This window comes from Taudactylus pleione, unplaced genomic scaffold (genome assembly GCF_031769625.1).
Source record: "Taudactylus pleione unplaced genomic scaffold, aTauple2 ptg000567l, whole genome shotgun sequence".
Classification (NCBI taxonomy): domain Eukaryota; kingdom Metazoa; phylum Chordata; class Amphibia; order Anura; family Myobatrachidae; genus Taudactylus; species Taudactylus pleione.
Window position 1 is genome coordinate 868,648 of NW_028284969.1, and position 22,468 is coordinate 891,115.

Genomic DNA, 22,468 nt, shown 5'->3' on the forward strand with positions numbered 1-22,468 from the left:
CTCCTATCTCTTCCCTGGCCCTTCCCCATGAAGCCATGGCCATATTTTGGGTGCATTATATCCCTTTGAAAAATTAGGGGGCGCCAATGCTCTTTCTGGCACAGGGCACCAAAAAGTCTAGTTACGGCTCTGATTATTATTATTATGGATTTGTATGGTGCCACAGTCCTTTGCAGCTCCAGGTAAAACACATACTGGACATAAAACAGGGATATACAAGGTAGACAAAATGCATATAGTGTAGACATGCAAACAAATGGTTGGCACTGGATCCTGCTCCTCAGAGAGTTTACATCTACACATTACTATAAATTATGTGCTTAGCATCATAGATGCACCTGCTCAGTTGCAATGTTGCTCTGGATATTATTCTAAAATTCTGACAATTATGGAGTAATGCAGTGTAAGATCATGACGTATTATGGCCAACCTACTGCAGATTAAAGGAAATGTCTTAATTTGGTGGCCTTTTTCAGATATTAAATTGAAATGATGAAATTATCTATTCAGGGCCGTTACTAGTCCTGGGGGCACCCTTGGCAGAACCACCCTGCTCCAGTCTGAAGCTGGACACCACTTCCTCTAATACCAACGCTACCTCGTATACCACCTCTACATCGTATACTACCGCTACCAGGGCCGTCTTAAGAGAGGAGGGGGCCCATGTGCATTCTCCATCAGGGCCCCCTCCTCTCTCCCAAACGGCCGGCAGCCAACTGATGCAGCTGGCCGGCCACCACAGAAGCAGTAGACTCTGGGCACTAGAGTGTGCCCGGAGTCTACTGCGTATGCGCAGAACGCAGGAAAAATGGCCATGGCGGTCATTTTCCCATGTTCTGTGCAGCGCTGACACCTGACACAGGACCAGGTCTCGGTGAGTTTTAAATGATATGGGTGCAGGGTGTGCGGTGAGGGGCTGCACCCATTATAGATACGCCCCTGACCGCTACCTCGTATACCACCTCTACTCGTATACCACCTCTACCTCGTATACCACCTCTATCGTGTACACCACCGCTTCCTCGTATACCACCGCTTCCACGTATACCACCTCTACCTCATATACTACCGCTATCTCGTATACCACCTCTACCTCGTGTACCACCGCAACCTTGTATACCACCTCTACCTCATATACCACCACTTCCTCAAATACCATCGCTTCCTTATACATTAGTGCTCTGTGGTATCATGAGTTTTTCTTGCTGCTTACTTTTAAAAGTGAGAGGAGGGGTGTCATTCTCTCCTGCAGAGACTGTCAGCGTGGTGCTTGTCAATGACTTCATAGCCAGTCACCACAGTCCTAGTGTAACACTGACATGGGAAGCCGCAGCCAGCAGATTCACATGGAGATACTGCTGGTGGCTTTTCCTTCGTGTCAATAGCTGGCCCTACATGTTGGAGATTTAAAAACACTGGATGAGAAAAATCCAGAACCATCCTCTTACTGAGGTGAACGGCACCAACAAAGAGTATTTTGCACCACTCTTCGACCTATTTCTTGCCAAGAAACTAGAAGGAAGTTCATGTTCTTTTGTTAACCCACTCAATGAAAACGTATGCTGCTTGCACTTAAAGATGTATCTTTCTACTGTCATGCCCCAGGAGCAGGCTGCTCTGCCTCATTTGCTAGATCAGTCACCTCTTTGAGAAACTAAAGTACATACAATTTCATAGGTATAAATAATGTCATTGACTTTCCAAGATATTATTACCTCCATGTGCATTTTCTCTTGCAGTAATCAGTATCCTTTAGCAATGTGTCCTTGATGTGCAATACATTGCTTACATCTGTGAGACATTTCTTTCTACCTGCCAGGATGGGATAGACAGAGCTTGTAGAGTAAATTAGGATGTAGCTGGGTTTTATTGACCCCCACTCCCACCGTCCCAAACAGCAAGATGTTTAAAATGGTTCTAAAGGGTCACTGAGTGCAGCCAAGATCATACACAGCATTCCATAAATTCACCATGTCAAAGTAGATATTATTTCTGAATTCTGTGCATACAGTAGTTGCTGGGTAGAATATTCAAGGTCATTTTAAGATCAAGCCTTAAGAGTTAATATGTCTTATTCCTGTTTTCCAAACTCAAAAGGCTACAAGATGAGCACACTTTAGAAGCAAGCTGAGCTCTGACCACATATGTGGAAGCTTTGAAAGTAATAACAAATAAACCTATTAGTTTAATGTACACTGAGGGATCCTCGGATCAAGGAGTATTTTTTTTACCATTAGATTAATGAAAGGAAAGGCATTTTTAACTTGAATCAGTTGGTGTCAATTAACTTTTTTTTTACTCAGTGATGTGGTTTAAGCTTTTGATATGAGTAGAGTCAGGAGATGGGAATATGTTGTATTAAATGATACTTATCTGAATTTGTGTATTTTTTTCCCACTGAGGACTCTTATTTAATTTGCAGCAGACATGTCAGCTAATGGAGAAAAAAAAAGCATTTTAAAAAGTTTATAAAACACAAGACAGACTTTCCGTGTGAAGAACAGAATATGTTTGAATTTGCAAAGTGTTGTGGATAACAAAATCAAAATATGGTAATTGAGGAATGCTTAAAGATTAATTTAGCTCCAAAAATGATTCTGATTAAAATCTTAATTTGTTCTACTGCACAAGTTCTTGAAATAATTGCTGGTACCTGGAGAAGGACTTCTGCCTGAAATCGCCTCTTCAGCATTCAGACAAACACTGTATCTGCCATTTGACTAGTTGGCTGTCTGAGGTTTCGACATGCAATTTCAGGCAGAAGTTCTAATTGAAGCATCAATAGTTTTTCTAGTAACGTTTAAGGCAAAATTGAATAAATAGTGTTTTTTCCAGGAGTCTGAAACCGCTGGCGTTTTGGAGCACCATACCACAGAATTTACTATATAATGGTATTTTGAAAACCACCGTCAATGTCCATCAATTAAAAAATGGTTAAACCACTGGTGGTTTGGTTAAAACCTCTGGAAATTATGCCATAAAAACACTGTAAAACTGCCACCTTTATCTGGCCAATCAGAAGGTGAGGAATCACAATACACTTATGACAATCATTATGTATTAAATAAGAAGGCAGATAACATTAATACTTCTGCTATTGATTCAAAATTATTTTATTAATATATTAGGGGTCAAAAGTATTGTTTCTGTCACAAGCTGCCACTGCATCTTGTTGACAACAGTGCTCCTGGTGGTTCTTCCAGGCCTGTTGCTAGGAGACGTGGACGCCACTCTGCCAATCCATGAAGTCCTCCCATCTGGCTGCTCCATCATCTATGTCTAGACCGGATTGGTTCCTCCTCCTTTTTCTTTCCCGCTTGTGCGTTGCTCAGATGCCGGTGATAGCGTCTTACATGTGTTTCTGGTTTCATAGTGTTGGTTTCTCTCCTTGTGCTTCTCCAGCATCTCCTGTTTTGGCCATGTTGTTGTTCCAGGACACTCTACAGCATCTGAGGCTATCTCCATACTACCCCGGTGGCATCAGCCACACTGCAGCGTCAAAGTACCCTCAGCCAAAAGACCCTGGCTATCTCCGCTGCTCTGCGTCTCCAGTCATCTCAGCTGTTGTACTACATCCCAGCAGCATCAACTGCACTGCAGCATCTGAGTGCTCTTTGCCATACATCTCGGCTACCTCTGCTGCTCTGCCTCTCCTCACATCCCTGCCAAGTATCTTCAGCCCTTAAGGCTGCAACCTGGCTGCAAAGCCACATCCCTGCCAAGCATCTCCAGCCCTCAAGGCTGCAAATTGGCCACAGGGCCACATCTCTGTCAAGCAATTCCAGCCCTCAAGGCTGCAACTGGACAATCTTTTCTGTTGACTCCATTGCTTAATATAATCTTCAGCACTATTGCCCTCATTGAAGGTGAATCTTATCAGTATTCATAATAGTTTTGTTTTATTGAGAGCAATATTATTTATTTATTAATTATATTAAAGGGGCAATATTAATACAATGTTAATTTGCGTTTTTTTTAATGAGTGGGAAACATTTTTTATTTTATGGCTATATAAATGTTGACCCTCCCTCATCATAAAAATATTTTTACATCAATTAACAAATAATATTGTCCCTTTAATATAATTAATATATAATATTGCTATATTGAGAAAATTAAACAATCATTTTGATCCATAATATATTTATAAAATAATATTGACACTGTTCTGGAATTACTAATGTTATATGCCTAATTGTTAAATATATAAATATTGCCCTCATTATAAGTGTTGACAATACAGTACTTGAACTGTGTTTGTCCACCCCTTCCTTCCTACATCCTAATTTTCCAGTTGTAAAAAGTTGCAAGTGTAAAGATGGGTACATACCTTTGCGGTCACTCAGCTGATCGGGTGATCGCTCACGATCAGCGTACTGTGTTCTCAGCTTGACGTGTGAGCCCTCGGAGAGCCCTGTACACACAGTGCTAGAAATAGCTCAGTGTGGACTGGCTTCTATGGGATCAAGAGGTCGGGCCGATAAATAATATACAGCACAAAAGATGCCGTTTATTGTTTTTAAACTAGTAACCTTTAGCGCTCCTACCTATCTCATACAGCAACTTGTGATGGGTAAGTAGCTAATTTATGGAGTGAAGGAATATTACTCACAATAACAATTAGGTGTACAGATGTACAGCCACTATATACCCCTACCTCAGCACTACACTATGCAAGTGGATATTTAATATACAGTACATATCTACAGAATTGCACAAATAGCCTTATTCTACATAAGAAGTTTATCAGCTAACACTCCTGCAACAGTCCTACATACATACCTATAAAATCGTAGGCCCGTAAACCCGATATTGGGTGATTAAGCCGAGGATTGTTTAGTTACGTGGTGTGTAACCAGCATAAGATGTGTCCAAATATGCATACAGTCGTAGGCATTTGTTTTGTTTGTATGTATTCACAAGCAGAAATCTGCTTCAACATGCCACAAAAGACCTTTTTTAGGGTACAGTCATTAACCACAACTGGGTTAATTGTATAGCTTTCAGGGGTTAAACCACATAGGGCGGTATTCAATTAGTTTTGCACCCGCTATAAAGTTTTGCCTGCCTGACTATTGCCTACACGGCGTATTTTAGCCGCAGAAACTTATCGTGCGCGTACCCGCTATTCACTGTATTCAATTCCAAAACATGTGAAAACGGCGACACGCGAAGTCAGAACAGGCGAAAAGTGATGTCAGAATCGGGGAAATTAGCCTGAACCCTCCAAAAAGATACAGAAACATTGGGGATCAATGTAGTAGTGCCCGATTAGCCCTAACATGACAATTTGGGGTACTTAAGCTTGCACAATTGCCACTAATTAGCGTATTTGCACAAGTGGTGAAGAATGGCATAAAGCAGTATTTTTTTGTGAAAATAAGTAGTCCTGTCAAATTTGGGTTACTTGAAAATGGGTGCAAGCATCTTTTAATGCCTCTAAAGTGGACTTTTAAATAAAGTGAAATTGCACCCCCAAAAATGCACCTGCAATCCCCAAAACACTTGACCCCTTCTTAGTGCACCCCCAGAACCTTATTTTGCTAGTTTGCAAACTTGTCCCCCCACTTTGCACTTTTTTCGCCCCCAAATTCAAAGTACTTTTTTGGGTGCTCTCAAGTTCTTTTTAGGAATTTTTTGACCCAGTTGTCCATTGGGGGGAGGTGTCCCAAGGCTTCCGAGTGGTTTCCCCACCTTTGCACCACCAAACAAAAATGTTGCACTTCTTTTCTCCACCTATTCAGAGGCGAACCTTTATCGCCTATTACATTGGATTGCGTTTTCGCGTACGCAAAAAATAGACGGAATTGAATACGGCGATACTTTTCCTACAGGCGGAAAGTCGCAAACGGCGATACTTTTTTGCGGTTCTCGGCTTTTCGCTTCTAATTGAATATGGGCCATAGTGTTGATAGGCAAAATATCAACTGTATTGTATGTGTCATTTTTCAGTGAATACCGTAAGTGATTTAATGCTTCCATCTTAAAAAAGTTTCCCTCTGGAATGCAAACACTATTTAAAGGAGTTTGTATATTTGTGAGTCTTATCCAGTAAAGTAAGCTTTTTGTGAAGTGACAAGAACCTGTCTTTCCTCTTTTATTGAGCTAATGTAATAATTACATCACATCTGAGTGAACGTCAAAAGCTGCTGAAATAGGTTTAATTTATGTAAAACTTATACTTGACAGAACTTATTGTTCCTTTTAATCAATGGTTGCAAAAAGTAGTTCAGCAGGTAGTCGTTAGGTAGATTGTTATAAGATGATCAAAATTGCTTTTAATGTGGCTCCCAAACTGTTTATAACATTCACAATAAATGTAGGCATGGCAAACAGATTCCATAATGTTCAAGTTTGTTCAAGCTTAAATAGCTACACTGTAGATTAGTATTTACTTGTTTCCATGCGAACAGCAAACTCATACACAATGCCAGATCACTATTAGTGTGGGTGGGTTTTACGGCAGCCCCTCTTCAGTCGTACATAATGTTTTTTATGACACTTTTTTAGTCTATTTTTTTTATTTTTTTACTATGATAATGACCTTTATTATTGAAAATAAGAAATATATGTATTGGTGTTTTCAAGTCATTCATATTTGTAAGGTGGAACATGTAATGCATAGTTTATATAATAAACTGTGATATATAAAAGAATAAATGAAAAGGGGCACATAATAGCACATTTTGTAGCTTCAAATAAACAAAAATTATGAGTACCACAATGAGGGAGACAAAATGTATTTTATATATGTGGTGGAATTTAAACCCCGTCTGGGTCAGACTGTGCTGGTTTTGCAAGTGTTAATCTAGCTTAGAGGTGTGTTCTTGTTATGGCCCGTTCTTCACAGCCTACGGCTCTTTCAAGGGGTGTGTTTTGGAGACATTTTAGAGTTATAGAGGGGTATTCAATATGAAACGTTAACTTCACTGTCGAAGTTAACGTTTCATATCGGAATTTTTACCTGCGTTAAAGTATCGGGAGCGCGCCCGCTTATCCCCGTATTCAATATAAAATTAACGAAAACGGGAGCCTCCGAAGTTGGATTTGCGTAAAGTTACGAATTTTTCCTTAAAAAAATTGTAAGACCCCCCTAAAGTTGTAAAAACATGGGGGATCACTATGGGTACCCCCGTTTTAGCCTTTAAATGAAAGTCGGGGATTTAAATAACCTATTTCCCTATTGTTAATCATTTTTTTCCCATTTTTGTTTTTTCACCCCAATTTTTAAATACATTTTTTGGGGTGTCCCTATTTTTTTTTTTTTTACTTTTTTTGACACAGTTCTTTTTTAAATGTCATTCCCAGGGGTGCAGGCTATTTTTTTTAAGCCTGCACCCCTAAACCCCAATTCTGCACTTTTTTTCGACACCTATTCAATGGTGAAAAGTTACCACCGTTTTTTTATCAAAGACTTTTTAAAACTGCGATAAGTCTTTGAAATTGAAACTAAAACCTACGATAATGATGTCATAAGTGCGATATTAACGCAAAAACGATGTTATCGCTCCCATATTGAATAACCCTAACAGTGTACAGTATATGTTCAGTCAGAATGATCTCTTTCTAATGAGGATTTCCCTAGTTTCCCTCACCTGTTTTTTGTTTCTGTTGTTGACTTTATTAGTGGTGGGATAGAACTATAGCAGTTGAAATGTGTCTTTTAGATCTTGTGGTAACCTCAAATCCATACTGAGTTCATCGGCACCATCAGTCCTGGAGGACCTTTTGTGTCATTGGGGTGGGATATCTTGAGTTGTAATGGGCTGGCAGTTGGCCCTCTTCTAGGCCTAAGTAGAGTTGGTGAGTAGATGGCAATATTGCTTAGTGGGGCTGTTCTTTCTTTCTAGGAGCTACAAGAGCTGCATTGGTCAACACAAAATGTCCTCTTTTTTTTTGAGGAGACTGCGTGCTTTCAGAAAATACCATTAGTCTATTTACTCATTCTAACACGTCAAAAATGTTTACGCAAATGGGCAAAAAAGTGTTTGTTTTTTTATTTAAATTTTAAGAAAGGGTACCAAAAGCAAAATGTTATTTTTTTCAATCTTATACACATATGCAACACCTGCTAAGAGGGCCACAAAATTTTAAAGAGGGGACTCCCCACTTTTGTACGTGGGTAACCCCATATTTAAAGATGTAATTATTAGTTTCACAAGATGACCTCCTGCCCTTATACAGTAAATATCTATTTTCCACAACACAGGGTAATATTGTCTGGTGATCAGACAATAGTTACTAGTGGGCCACATAATATGAGTGGGGACTCTCTGATTTCAAATATGGGTTGCTGGTTTCATTATGGGGGTGATAGGGCATGTGTTGCCCTCCTCCCACATACATAAAATGTAAGTTTTCCGTAGTGTAGGGTAACATTGCCTGCAATAAGTACTAAGGGGCTGCAACATTTGAAAGACAGGGCCCCTCTCTTTCTAAAATGGATGCCCTTTCATTATTTGTAGCCTGTTTGGGGAAGAACTTCCCCATGCCTGGACTACATTAGTTTTTTGTATTGCAGAGGTTAATGTCATCAGACATTAGCTTTTATGTGGTCACACTATTTGAAAAAGGGAACTGCCCTCTTTTAAACAAGGGTACCTCTATATTTTTATTTCCTTCTCTGTTACTAACTGTGGGCAGGCCTTCACGGGTCACAGCAGGGGCAGAGCTAGGCTCCGTGTCCCAGTGCCAAGAATAAAGAAAAAATACCTTCAGGGGCTCTGTACAATCAATGGTGGAGAACCTTTGGCTCTCTGCCATCGATGGCAAAACCATGTACCATCGATACTTAACCATTGATGGTTGATGGGCATCCCTAGCTGGGGGTCCCCATTGGTCATTAGGAATGGTGGGGGACAGGTAACTCTGTTTATTTTTAGTGCTCCTCATTGTGGAAGATGATTGGAGCATGTTCTCCACAGTCTTATGTATACCCGGGGGACGAGCCCCACTTGTCCTCCACAGCAAAGGGTTTAATGTGACCATCCCCAAAGAAGATGTGCAAGCAATCCTACGATTATTTTATGTGCAGTACATGCTTTTCTTATTGTTATGAATATGTGCTATCTGCAGATCTATTTAATTATAATATTATATCACCTTTGATGTAAGAATCCCAGAAGAGACTAACACCCTCACGTTACTGCTTGGATTTGGTGTATTTCATTAAAAGGAGAGTGTATTTGTTTGCATACTAAATTTCAACTTTTCTATTAGAGAAAAATATTATGGATGTTCGGCTTGTAATGATTTTTTTGGACTTTGGGGTTAAATGAACATTATGGCAGATTAACATTCTTAGTCCCTCAATAAATTCAGTTTACATTTCAGTATTTTTTTTTTTTTAATCTATGCATATTTGATTAATTGAAGTAATAAATTGTTATTCTATTGCAGTAATTCAGACATCGTTATGTATTATGCACATTTGTCAGTATATGAGCTTATAGTGCTATGCTTTTTTTGTTTTGTTTCTTTCCATTCACTCAAATAATACCATTGTTCAATTTATACTTAAAGAAGAATACTATAAAATAGGGGCATTTAATCTTGATCAGTCATAAAAGGCGACATTTTCAAGACAAATTTTATTGTATTGCTGCAAGTGTGAATTTTGAGTTCACACTTTTAATTTAGGTTAATAGTTTTGCCATTCATGGCTTAAACCATCATAAAATACACACAATGGTGGCCAAATCTCAAACATAATTTGAGTTTATCTAAATGTTTGAGGTTATTGAATCGGACTTGATTAATGAAATAGTCTGAGCAGCTTTATTAATGAGTTCAAAACCACACTTCAGCGAAACTCATGTTTATTCCTATCCAGTTTTGGGTAACAAGACATTGATCAATGAATGTGCAGCTTAGTGAAACCTTGGCTTAAAACATGGATGGCTATCAGTCACACACAGGAGGGGTTTCCTTCCTATTGTCCAGAAACTCAAATCACACCTGCCTGAAACAAATCTAACTGCAGCATTGCAGTCATTTACTCCATGGAGCACTCAAGAGACAAGTGTTTCTGCAGCACAGCTACTTTAATAATATATGTCCCAGCATGCACTGCATGTGGGCAAACATTATAGAGCACCAATAGTAATGATGCTTAGAAAGCAAGTCTGTGTTAGCACACTTCTACTCTGAGCATGGGAGGTGGAAGACAGTGTCCTGCCCTGATTGAGAGGTACAGTCTAACAAGAGAGGTGAGAGGGCGGAGAGAGCGCATCGAAGTATTATAGGAAATTGGTTTTAAACCATTTAGGGGATAAAGGCAAATGTAGGGGAGAGGGTAATGAGGACAGGTGAGGGGTCAATGGCTATGATAGCAGGTAGCAGAGGGTTGGGATGGACATCAATGGTTGATGTTTGCAGGTCATAAACTTTGTTCTGTCGATGGCAGTATTTTTATCACTAAATGGCGGCATTCCAATGTTTCCACCATTGAATGGTAATGATTGGATGGTGTTGCGATGGTTATCTGTTTTTTTTTTAAACAAGAGCAAGGTTGATCCTGCAGGAAGCACGGTGTATATATTCAGCCAGACAGAGGCCTGTCCTACTGTAGCCAATTAGAGGAAGGGAATGATGTCAAGTGTCCAATGCGGGCAGGGGCAGACTAGGAAGCATAGTCACTTACCGTGTCTCACACACGTACATGTATAGGTTTAGAAATACAGCTCCCAGCAGCATGGGACACCCCACAGTATGCAAGACAGGAGGCCATGTTCCACAATAACACAACACACAGGCATCAGCATATATATCCATCACACCTTAGTGATGGTAGGGTACTGTCTGAGGGGGTTTGATAGCAGCAGAAGAGAAGCAATCACTTTAGGTCACCTCCCAGTCTTCACCCTGATATGCCTGGGAATCGCAAACACTTTCTCAAGTGTTACCAATGCCGTATGCATTTGTGAATGCCATAGGACACTTGGGTTTGTATGTGCGCAGTAAGGGATTTCTGGACTTTTGTGCAAAACATCGCTCAGCTGTGTAACCATTGGCGCTGTATCCTTCGCTGAATCAGGACCATAGTCTTGGGCTTTTAACCTCTGTCATTACGATTGGCAGGAAGAGGTTGGTTTAATATTAATAAACATAATTTGGGTACAGGGCTCCATTAAGCGTCCCTGTCTTCATCTTTGATAGATATTATGCATTTGTTGAATAACTTTAATAAATGTTTGTAGCATTCAAAGGGGCTGCTCATGTAACGTTCTGGTTATCTACTGCCCTTCAAGTTTCTGCCACTCTATAAGCAGGTCTCTCTAAATGTCCATCTCTGTAAGCATAATTCAAAGGAGACCTGTAGTATAGAGAGAGGTTGGCTCTCAGGCTGAAGGGGAGAAAGTTTCATATGAGAACAGGCAAACAAGTTCCTACAGACATACAGACAATAGGACCAAGGATTAAATAGAGTTTGCATTTTTAATGCAGATGGGAAAAGGGCAAGTGACTGTTATCTGCTGTCACATTTTATGTACGCCACAGACATTAATCTTGTAGTTGGGCAATTGCACAAATTGAAGAACTCATTAATATAATATTACAGTTGCTCTTAATGACTGTCTATAGAGATAATTCTAAATCAAGTCTTACACACAAATAATATGGATCCTAATCCTATGATGATATTGTTCAGCTATCCATTTTTAGAGCATGAATAAGATTAAATGTTCCCATTACTGGTGCTTTATCTAATTTGCTTGCATGGAAAGGATTACTCTCTATGTGCCATTGAAGGTTATTGTCTATGAGATTTTTTTTAACGGTATGGTAAAAAAAATAAAAGACAATGGGGTTACTTGTTAGCGAGGCCCAGGAGGATGGATCGAAGAGCCTTGATCCAAACACAATAAAACCATGTGTATCCAGATTCATTGTTCAACACATAAGGGGTTGTTAATTAATATTAATCTAGGGTTTTTTATTTTTATCAGAATGTTGTTTCTGTTCACCAGTTGGCTGCATCTGTTTTTGCAGATAGTTAGTGGGTTGGAGCTCTGGTGTCTATCCTTCATACATTACCCCAATACCCCAATATTACCCCCAATTACCCCAATATGCAGGAAAGGATTAATCAGAGAATCATATATTAAGTTCAGAAGATTTGTCTGTTTATAATTTATATTCATGTCACAATTTTGTTTATCCCCTTTAGAAAAAGCATATATCTCATGCCTGCTGTGTAACCAAACTCACTTGTATGGTTTTGTGACGTGCCGATCTCCTAGGGAGTCACTTTTCAATTGTACTTATTCTTCCAAATTAAATGTTGCAGATTTGGGGGTTTCTTTGATAACATCTACATCCAGAGAATACTGCAAGGATATCAAAATAAGTGTACTTTTAATCAAAGTATTATGGAATTATATACACAAAAATTGGAATTATTATAATTTTTGTAATATTTTATTTTCTTATTATTATTAATCATTTTTATTAGTTTTTAATCTTTGAAGACATTAAGGGTTTTGATGATTACTTTTGATTATTACTGACAGATCCAGTGGATAGCACACTGGTTGGCATTGCTGTTCCACAGTGCAGGGGTTAGGGGTTCGATACCAAAAAGGGCTAACATGGGCCCTATCTGTGTTGAGTTTGTATGCTGTAGGGTTATTATTATTATTCAAAAACTCATCCTTAGTAATTATTATAGCAGTTACTAGTAGATTAGAGCCACACCAGCATTACTTCAGCCATCCAATGCAAGATAGCACACCATGTGGGCGCCCTATTCTTGCTGGCACATGTATTATACATGCACTGTACAGGAGTCTACTGCGTATGGGCAAATCTCTGGTAAAATGGCACCAGCTCCATTTATCCTGTGATTTCTATGCTGCTCGGTGGAGATGCAAGTATAACCACTGAGTGCAGGGTATGCGGTTTTCCCTCCCGTCACCCAGGGACCCGTGTGCACTGCACATCCTGCACCCATTATAGATACGCTCATCAAACTTGGTACTTCCTGTGGTGCTATCAGTGCAGTCTGTACACATTGAAGTTCCATTTTCTGCTGCCACTGTCTGTCAGTGATAGCCAGGGTTGGGACATGGGGGTCATGTAAGAGCATGATACCCATCTGCATTATAGTTTTAAAATGGCAATCTGGGAAAGATGCTCATTGCTACTCACTACTACATAATAAGAGAGAAAAGACACAAAGGAGTTTGTCATTTTTTTAATACAGCTTAGAAAACTAAACTAAACTTCTAATACTGTATGCTATAAGTTGTATCATATGTATGCACATAATGCCATGCTATTATATAGGCCTCTAGCTGTAGCTTAATGAAAGTGTAAATAGAAATAGAGGCATGGATACCCACAGAACGTGTTGGACGACAGGGCTGTAATGGAGAGTGTGCGCAAGGGTGCAAGGCTGAGGGGGCGGCACAATTGCTACCCCAATGGCACTTCTTGCAGAGTTCTCAGAGGAAGATTTATTAAGCCTTGAAAAGAGATAAAGTGGAGAGAGATAACATAGGGAGAGATAAAGTACCAACCAATCAGCTCCAAACTAATTTTTCAAAAACAGCCTGTGACATGACAGGAGCTGATTGGTTGTTGGAACTTTATCTCGCTGCACCTTATCTCTCTCCATGGCTTAGTACATATCCCACTCACCCCTCAGAGAGGTTTATCACTACATAGAAAGGTGCATGGTGTGTCCTTAGGACGTGTCCATCACCAATCCTCCTGCTTCTGGTGCTTTACCAGTGATATCATTAAGTCATGTGCATCATGTGCTGGATGTGCATGGCCAAGGTGCCTCTTTGCCCTGCTATGGCAATGTTGTACAATTAAATTGTATACCAAAATAATCATATTTTAAAGTAAATAAGGACATAAGTTTTATGCATACTTGCTGACAAGTTTGACCTCCCCTCCAGGAGATCATGGAACCAAGATCTTACAAGGCCAAGCCTCCTTGCTGCACAGTGCGTTGTGGCATTGCAAAACACGCTGCCAGCACCGCAATAACCTGATTCACAGTGAATCATCTATCCAGTCTCCTCACTTCACTGGGGAATTGGGCAGAATGTGGGCGGGTGGGTGGTCTGCTCTTCCAGGCATCTAACTGAACTCCAATCAAGGAGAGTAGGCCACACCGGTTTTATATAGTAATAATAAAAGTTTGTCATCCTAAAGCTGAACTGTGTCTCCCTGAAGAGAACGCTCTATAATATGATAATTTAATGGATAAAAACAAGTTTTGATAGTTCAGATCAGACATGAATAGAACTCTACGTTGTGACCAGGCTGTGGACTGACTCCTTGCTTTTGATAGATAAATGTTTTCTATTAGTAGCCTTAAGTGTGCGCATTTGTGAAGAGATGAAGTAACAATAGGCAATTAGCCACTTGCAAAAGTGGACAAACCAGCAGAGAACACAGGAATGAGGTTCTTTCATCTCTGAGCGGTGAAGGTATCACTTTGTCATAAGGCTGCTCGCAGGCAGATAACAGGACAGGATATTGCTTCCTTTGTTAGCATAGGAGAGGATGCTAAGATTGCTGGCCACGCCAGCCCTGATAACAGCATTATTGTCAGCTCTGCTGCTGTCCCGTACATCTGTCACAGTAATTGAGGTACCAGATCGGGCAGCAATTTCCTCACACCAAGTATCCCGCTAGCGCCAGATCAGGGAAATTCTGCACATTACCTGCCATTGATAATGTAATACAAGGAAAGGGTGTTAGAGTTTATGGTGTCTCTGGGGATTATCTGTAAGACTTCCTATGTACATGTGAAATCCAGTCAAGTATGCATGCAGATTGTATTGCTTACTTCTGTCTCAGCATTGACCGATTTTTATTTATCTTCTTAAAAATAGAATTGCATTTAAATAAAATGTCCATTGTGAAAATCTCAGAATCCGAACACGCTCTCTTTGATAATCACTCAGCCGCCTCAGTGAGATTATATTGATAAATAGTTTTTTTTCATTGCTGTGATAAGACTACAAAAAAATAATTGTTATTGCCGCTTATTAATAATTAGGCTAGGGTCATAATTAATAATAAGCGGCAATAACAATTATTTTGGTATGCACCCACTCATAAACCAGGACCGATCACCATGCAGCAACAACATTTGAATATAAATACATTTACTTAACCCTTGCTAAGCTTCTGGCTGGCATGGCATGCTGGCAACAGCTGGAGTCACAGAGTCTTCTCTGTAAGGAAAGACTTCTATCTTTGTATAAAGAGTGCATTTTATTCTCAATATTTGTGCTGGCCAAACCCAGTGGGCCTTTCTTTCATCCAGGCCTGGATCTCTGATTCTTTAATATGCAACAACACTACACTTGAACAAGAATTACTTTTTCATTTGTACTGTAACCAAACTTTTATACATTCACATTTAATTTATTTATTTTTCGTGGGGTGGGTCTAATTGCAGTAACTAACAAATATGTATTTTCTGTAATAATATGATGGGGGAAAGTGGCCCAAAAAATATACCTACAGTATTTAGGATTCTCTACAATCTTACTTTCATACAGTCAGTGCCATAAAAAGGCTTAACTGCGCCCTGGGCCATCATGACATTGCATGCATAACTTCATTGTGTTGCACGGTAAGTACAGCACTGACTGGAGCATCCAAAAGATGCTCTGGGTGGCACTGCAGCAGCAAACCTGGCTGTGGGCAGCACCTGTGCTGCCCACAGAGCACTCTGTAGCAGTAGAGGGATGCCGGAACAGCTTTATATGCAAGTATTATAACCAGCTTCTCTTTAGGACCTAAGTTACTTCTGTCTAACACCATGTCACTCTACACAGAAAGATGGTTGCAGGCACATGTGCAGGGCCGGATTAAGGGGAGGGCGATACATAGAGGGGCCCCCACTACTAGAGCACGCAGGGGGGGGTTTCCCAGTACCTAGAAACCCCCGCGACGGACCAATCACCCTTACCGTTGCCGAAATGGAGGTGGAGTCAACACGGCAAGCCCCGCTCCATTTGACTCGCGAATCACAGCATTACGATGCAAGGGGGCATGGCCTTATGAAGTGATCAGCAGCTGCATAGAATGTAAATGTGTATATGTACTGTTTTATTATTTACATATGTGTATGTATGTGTTTCTGTATATATGTATTATTGTATATACAGCATGTGTTAGTGTGTGTATACTGTGTATGTGTTAGTGTGTATGTATGTGTTAATGTGTATATATGTGCTAGTGTGTGTACTGTATACTGTGTATGTATATGTGTTATTGTGTATGTGTTAGTGTGTATGTTATATAAAATATATATGTTTGCTACATATATATTATATGTGTGTGTGCGTGTTTAACGTGTGAGGAGGAGTGGGAGTAGGCTGCATGAGGCTTGATGGGGGCCCCCACAACTTAGTTGCTCCAGGGCCCCCACAAGCCTTAATCCGGCCCTGCACATGTGCATAGGTTGCAGAGTCTGGGTCCTAGTGCCTAGCATGTATGCATAGTGAGGATTTCTAACACCCACCCTCGCTACAAACTTCTCCATGTTACACAAACATTTAATTAAAGCTTTTTGCAAAAGTTCCTTTACTGACAGCATGGGCCTCAACAAAAGTCTATCACTTCATGAAATTGGGACTGCTGTCACTTACATGATTCTTGATGCTTGTCACACTAGTGGTTTTTAAATCTTGCAAAGTCTGTTTGCCTATCTTGTCTTTCCATTCACACCAATCACATTTTATTTTTGGCTTCTGGACATCTTGAGGGTCATTAAACGCAATGTTTGCAAATTCGTCATCATATCTTTTAAGTGGCTAGCCAATATTTGAGCTTGTAGAAGACCTTTTCCGTGGTTGACCTTTCGCGCTGATTGTCTCACATATAACTTCAGCTGCTTGCATGTCCAGGGGCACATACTTGTTCTGCATATCAACTGGAGGTGTGGATGGACCCCTGTGCTTTGGAAAAAACACCCTAAAATCTTATGGTTTGGTTTTGGTTTTGCCAAAACCACCCTCAAATGTTTTGATTTGGATTCGATTTTGGGTTTGAATTTCATTAAAATTGATAAAACAGCTAAAATCATATGATTTGGATCTGTTTACATGCAATCCAAAATCCAGTGCTCTGCTCTACTTGGAACCCCAAAAGTAATCCAAGCTGGGACTTGGTTTGACTCGGAGCCCCAAACTTTGGGTGTGTTAGTTTTTCAGGAAGACTGAACCAATCACATCTCTAATATCAATTTATAGCTTTTCTTACATTTTCATTGTTTCTTTAAAGATAACATCTCTGAAGTTGACAAGCTTTTTGGTATTTGGATTCCACAATCTGTAACCATTGCTCTCATTGAAATAGCCATGCATGATGCACTTTACTGACTTTGAATCCAGCTTGCATCTTTTCTTTTTGGTATATGTACATAGGCAGTATTTCCAAAGGTTCTGAGATGTCTTAAACTTGGTTTTCTCTTTGACAATGTTTCAATAGGTGTTATGTCCTTTAGGACAACTGTAGAAGAAGGTTCTTGAGATACACTGCTGTGGACATGGCTTCCACCCAAAATTGTTTCTCTAGGCCTGCATCCTTTAACATACATCTTGCTCTCTGTACCCCCACAGTTTGCTAATTTACTGGCACCATTTGCACAGGAGTATAGGCAATGGTCAATTGTGCTCTATTCTATATTTTCTTAAAAATTGTTCCAGCTCTCTGTTGAGATATTCTTCACCATTATCAGATCTCAGTGTCTGGAGTCTGTAACTTGTTTGATTTTCTACAAGTCTCTTGTAATCTGAAATCTTTTTCACCACTTCAGTTTTCTCTCTGATGAAGTACACGTGTCATCCTTGTGAAGTCAACTGTAAATGTTATGAACTATCTGTATCCACTTACTGACTTCACTTTAATTGGACCACACACAACTGAATGTACTATTTCAAGTGGTTTTGTAGCTCTGTAGGTTTTGGAAACAGATGTGTGTCAAGAACGTACAACTGCGCCTGTAGCTATGATGATCCCTTTTCTGTTCCTCATATTGCACTTTCCTTTAGTGAAGGGAATTCTGTGGCCTCTCTGTTCTAGGACGACTATATGTTTATGTACCATTTCTGGTACATAAACATATGTTGGAGTGTAAGTGGATGATGAAGAGATTGCTACAGCAATGCTGCAGAACTTGAGTTTGACTTATTGTTTGTGGCATTAGCACACACATTCAGAGCAAAGTTATTACAGTTTGAAAAATGTGTGCCCTGTGATTTGAATTCTGAGATAACTGCATTACATACAAAGGGGTAAATTTACTAAGGGTCGAGTTTGTGTGAGTTTGCAAACTCACGTGAGTTTAGGCAGTTTTTTTATCTCGCAAATTTACTAAAGACAAACTTGAGTGAGTTTGAAGTGAGTTCTCTTGTTTCACTGAAAACTTGTGAGTTTGCAAACTCGAAAAAACTCACCATCAGCCAAAATAGGAAGCACTGTAGATGAAAAAGATGATACTCGCAAATTTACTAAGATTTGAGTTTCCAATCTCGTGTGAGATTATAGCAAACTCACTGTGAAATAGAAGTTTTAAACACTCACCTCCTGAGCAGCGAGTTTGGCTGAAACATACACAAATCATTGTTATTTGTGTATGTTTTTTTTTTACTTGTTTAAGTAGGGTTAATTTAAAAAAAAATATATGTGAGTTCCCCCCCCCAAAAGACTAACCATTCCCGGACTTGCCAGCCTGTCCTGGTACCTAAAATTACGGGAAACAAAATGAGTAGGGTTCCACCGTAAATTAGGTACCAGCACCAGGCTGCAGGGCCAGTACTGGTTTTAATTATAGGGGGCCTGATGCCACAGCCATGGGAGCCCATTCACTGGGCCCCCCCAGCTGCAACATCAGCCCTGACCGCTAGTCAGCCCAGGCCAGGGCTCCCTGGGGAATTGGGGACCCCTCCAATAAAGGGGTCCCTCTCTCTAGGGCACCCCAGGCCTAGGCTAGGGTACTTCCATTGGATACTTTACGTTGAGAAGGAGATGTGAACATCTGGAAGAAGGTGAGTATGTGAGTGTATATGTATGTAATAAAACTTTATTTTCACGGTGTGTGCCTTGGTTTTTTTACACATTTTGTTACAGGTGAACTACAGGTACTAGTGGCCCCTTAATGCCCCGCATGCTGGTACTTGTGGTTCTCCAAGTACCAGCATGCGGGGGAGGCTTGCTGAGACCTGCAGTTCTACTGTAAAGACAATGTTGTTAATTACATTTTTAAAACTACACCTACACTATCAACCCGCCACCCACTGCCCAGGGGTGGCGGGGATAGCCCCGGGCTATCAGCCTAGGCCAGGAGTGCCCTGGAGAGGGGGAACCCCTTATTGGGGGGGTCCCCAACTCCCCAGGGATCCCTGACCTGGGCTGACTAGCGGTCAGGGCTGATGCTGCGGCTGGGGGGCCCGGTGAATGAGCTCCCCTGGCTGTGGCATCAGCTAGAAAGGGTCCAGTGCTGGTTTTAATTTTAGGGGTACCCCTACACAAATTTTTTACCCCTATAATTAAAACCAGTACTGGCCCTGCAGCCTGGTACTGGTACCTAATTTACGGTGGAACCCTACTTGTTTTGTTCCCCGTAATTTTAGGTACCAGGACAGGCTGGCAAGTCCGGGGCTGGTTAAGCTTTTTGGGGGGGGACCTTATGTCATTTAAAAAAATATATATTTAACCCATTTTTTTACAGGTCTTTACACTTAGAATGTAAGCTCTTACAAGCAGGGCCCTCTACCCTCTTGTGCTTCTCCCTACTTTAGTTTCATCTACTTCTTACTCACCACTAGGGTACCTAACACTTGGTTGCTTATGCTCTGTTGTTTATCTGGGTGTTATGGTCGCTAATGTAGCAATATATATTATCCATGTCCTGGTCCTGTATTGTATTGTTCTGTAAGTCGCTTGTTTACAACTTGTTTATGTACTTTGTAAGGTACTGCGGAACATTTGTGGTGCCATATAAATAAATGATAATTATAAAATAATAACAAGCAGCTTACACATATCTCACTGATATGTGCAGGCTGCTTGCTCGGGTGAGTTTGGCATAGAGAAAACACTGCAATCTCAGGTGAGTAATCTCACCTAAACTCTTTTTAAACTCTCCTCTAAACTCGTAAGTTGGAAGAAAAAACTCGATCTGCTTCACCATCGTAAAACTCACTTTCAGCTAAACTCCCTTCTTAGTAAATTTGTGAGTTTGATAAGGGAAAACTCACCCGAGTTTTGGTGAAGCAAAGTGAGTTTAAAAACTAAAAAACTTGACCAAACTCGAATCTTAGTAAATTTACCCCAAAGAGTGAAAAATCCAGAAAATGTAATTTCAAGTGTTGCTATTAAGATAAGTCACAGAGCAACAGAGTACAAGCCAAAGATTGTGAATCCTATGCAAAGCATAAAATGCAATAGCAGTGATGGGGCAGTCCTGAGTGTTACAGATAGCCACAGAAAGGATTACTGGCAAATTACTTGATTCAGGCGCAATAAAGAATTTCAGCTGCAATGAGAAATGGTTCACCAAGTTAAACAAAATAGGCCCGCTAACATGTTGTGCATTTATAAGCCATGGTCACTCCATCTTGGGGGCATGACTGCACATTACCAGCAGGTCTCTTTGTATCTGCCCCTCTACCGGTTGCTCCTGAGTGTGATAAGGACATTACAATCTAAGATCAGTTCTAATAACCAACATAAGGTTGAACAGAAGGATTTAATTTGCGTTTCAGAAAATAAACTATATTAGTCTCCTTCCTCTTGTTTCCTCCGTGCTGTTATTTTTCAGAGCTCAACTTACTGATCAGGAGCCTCTGACTTTGTAAAATATGCATAAGTCCTTAATTAACATGCACACTGCTATTTAATTAGAAAATATTTGTGCAATATAGATTTTATTATAAAAAGGACACCCCAACAGCTGGCCATTGCCATTTTAGAGCCCGGAGACTGTACCTAGTGGAAGTCAGCAATAACTCACACTTGGGCCTCCCAGCACTGACAGGCTACAAGAACATTGCTGCGAATACAAATTATCATGGCAACTGGAGTTACCTCTGATGGAGCCTAAACACCTATCCCTAGACATCCAGTAAATTAGAAAAAAAAAGATTAATTAGTAGAACTTAATGATGTTTCCATTAATGTCATCCCATCTGTGTGATCAGCCCCAAAAAGGCATCATTTGGAGATTAAATCTCCCTCTGTGATACTGGGAGCTGAATCTGTAGACGCTCCCCAAAACACCTACACATATGTTTCTCATCATTATGTCGAGCGCCAGAAGAATACCAATCATCCCGCTGTAATTAGGATGGAGACAATAAGGAGAAGAATGGATTTCTGATGGAGAAGGTACATGATTTAGCAAACTCAAGGACATCTGCGTCTGTAAGCTACAGGTCAGATTGATAAATGAGTATACAGCAGCATGGATGTATAAAAGTGTCTGTAATCAAAACCGCTTTGACCTGTGTGTAAGACAAAAGAGGAGAGAATAACACACTGCTGATAAACGATGATGCTGCTGGTGCTGCTGGAGAGGTAGATAGACAGAGAAGAGGTGCCACAATACAATCACAGGTGCAGGGAGGTCAGAGCTGGATGCAATCTTCATTTTCCACTGAAATCAGACACAAATGATGATGAACCTACAGGGAGAATAATATTTTCCATGTGATAAAGAGAAGAGATTTTGAATTAATGTAAGTTAATCCCCAAATAGGCTATGTACATCCCAGCACATGTGAATTACATATGCTGCATGTCTGCACTGCACTTAGGGCAGTGTTGGCTTTCCTTGACACTCCAGCTGTTGTGGAACTATATATCCCAGCATGCCCTGCCACAGTTTTAGCATGCCCTAATAGCAAAACTGTAGCAGTGCATGCTGGGTTATGTAGTTCCATAACAGCTGGAGTGTCAAGGTTAACCAACACTGACTTAGGGCCTGATCCACTAGCGATTGCAACTACGTACGGAGATCGAGCGATTTTTAGTCATTGGCGCATGCACCGCACTGCGAGTGTGCGGCGATTGCACTGCGATTACGCATGCAGATAGGAATCCATCACAGAGTGAGTGACAGGCCATGAGCATTTGGGGGCGGTGATGGGGAATGGTTGCTGAAACACAGGTGTGCCTGTCCATTTGAACGCCGTTGCATGTGCGTGCATAATTACAGGAGCTGTGACTCATCGCAGAAATTGCAAGTCTCATCGCACACTGGGCCTGATTCAGAGTCGGACGCTTTCAGAGCGCTCGCTCTGAATCAGTGCCCTCCCTCCCTCTCTTTTTTTAGAGCGGCCTCCTGGCCACTTGTATAGCTGTGGGTGACCACCCACAGCTATAGCGAGCAGCCAAAAAGATGGTCGTGATGGTCAAGACTTGTGACGAGACCCTTGTGGTAGGGTCTCGTCTGCAGCAAGCCCTGGAGTGGTTTTGGCTCTATCAGAGCCGA

At 40.6% G+C, this 22,468-nt stretch overlaps 1 protein-coding gene across 2 annotated transcripts in view; it reads left to right on the forward strand.

Moving 5' to 3' along the window:
- The window catches only part of UNC5D (unc-5 netrin receptor D), a 629,552-nt gene that overhangs the window by 363,829 nt on the left and 243,255 nt on the right, over positions 1-22,468 (forward strand). The gene's annotated exons all lie outside the window — the stretch shown is intronic.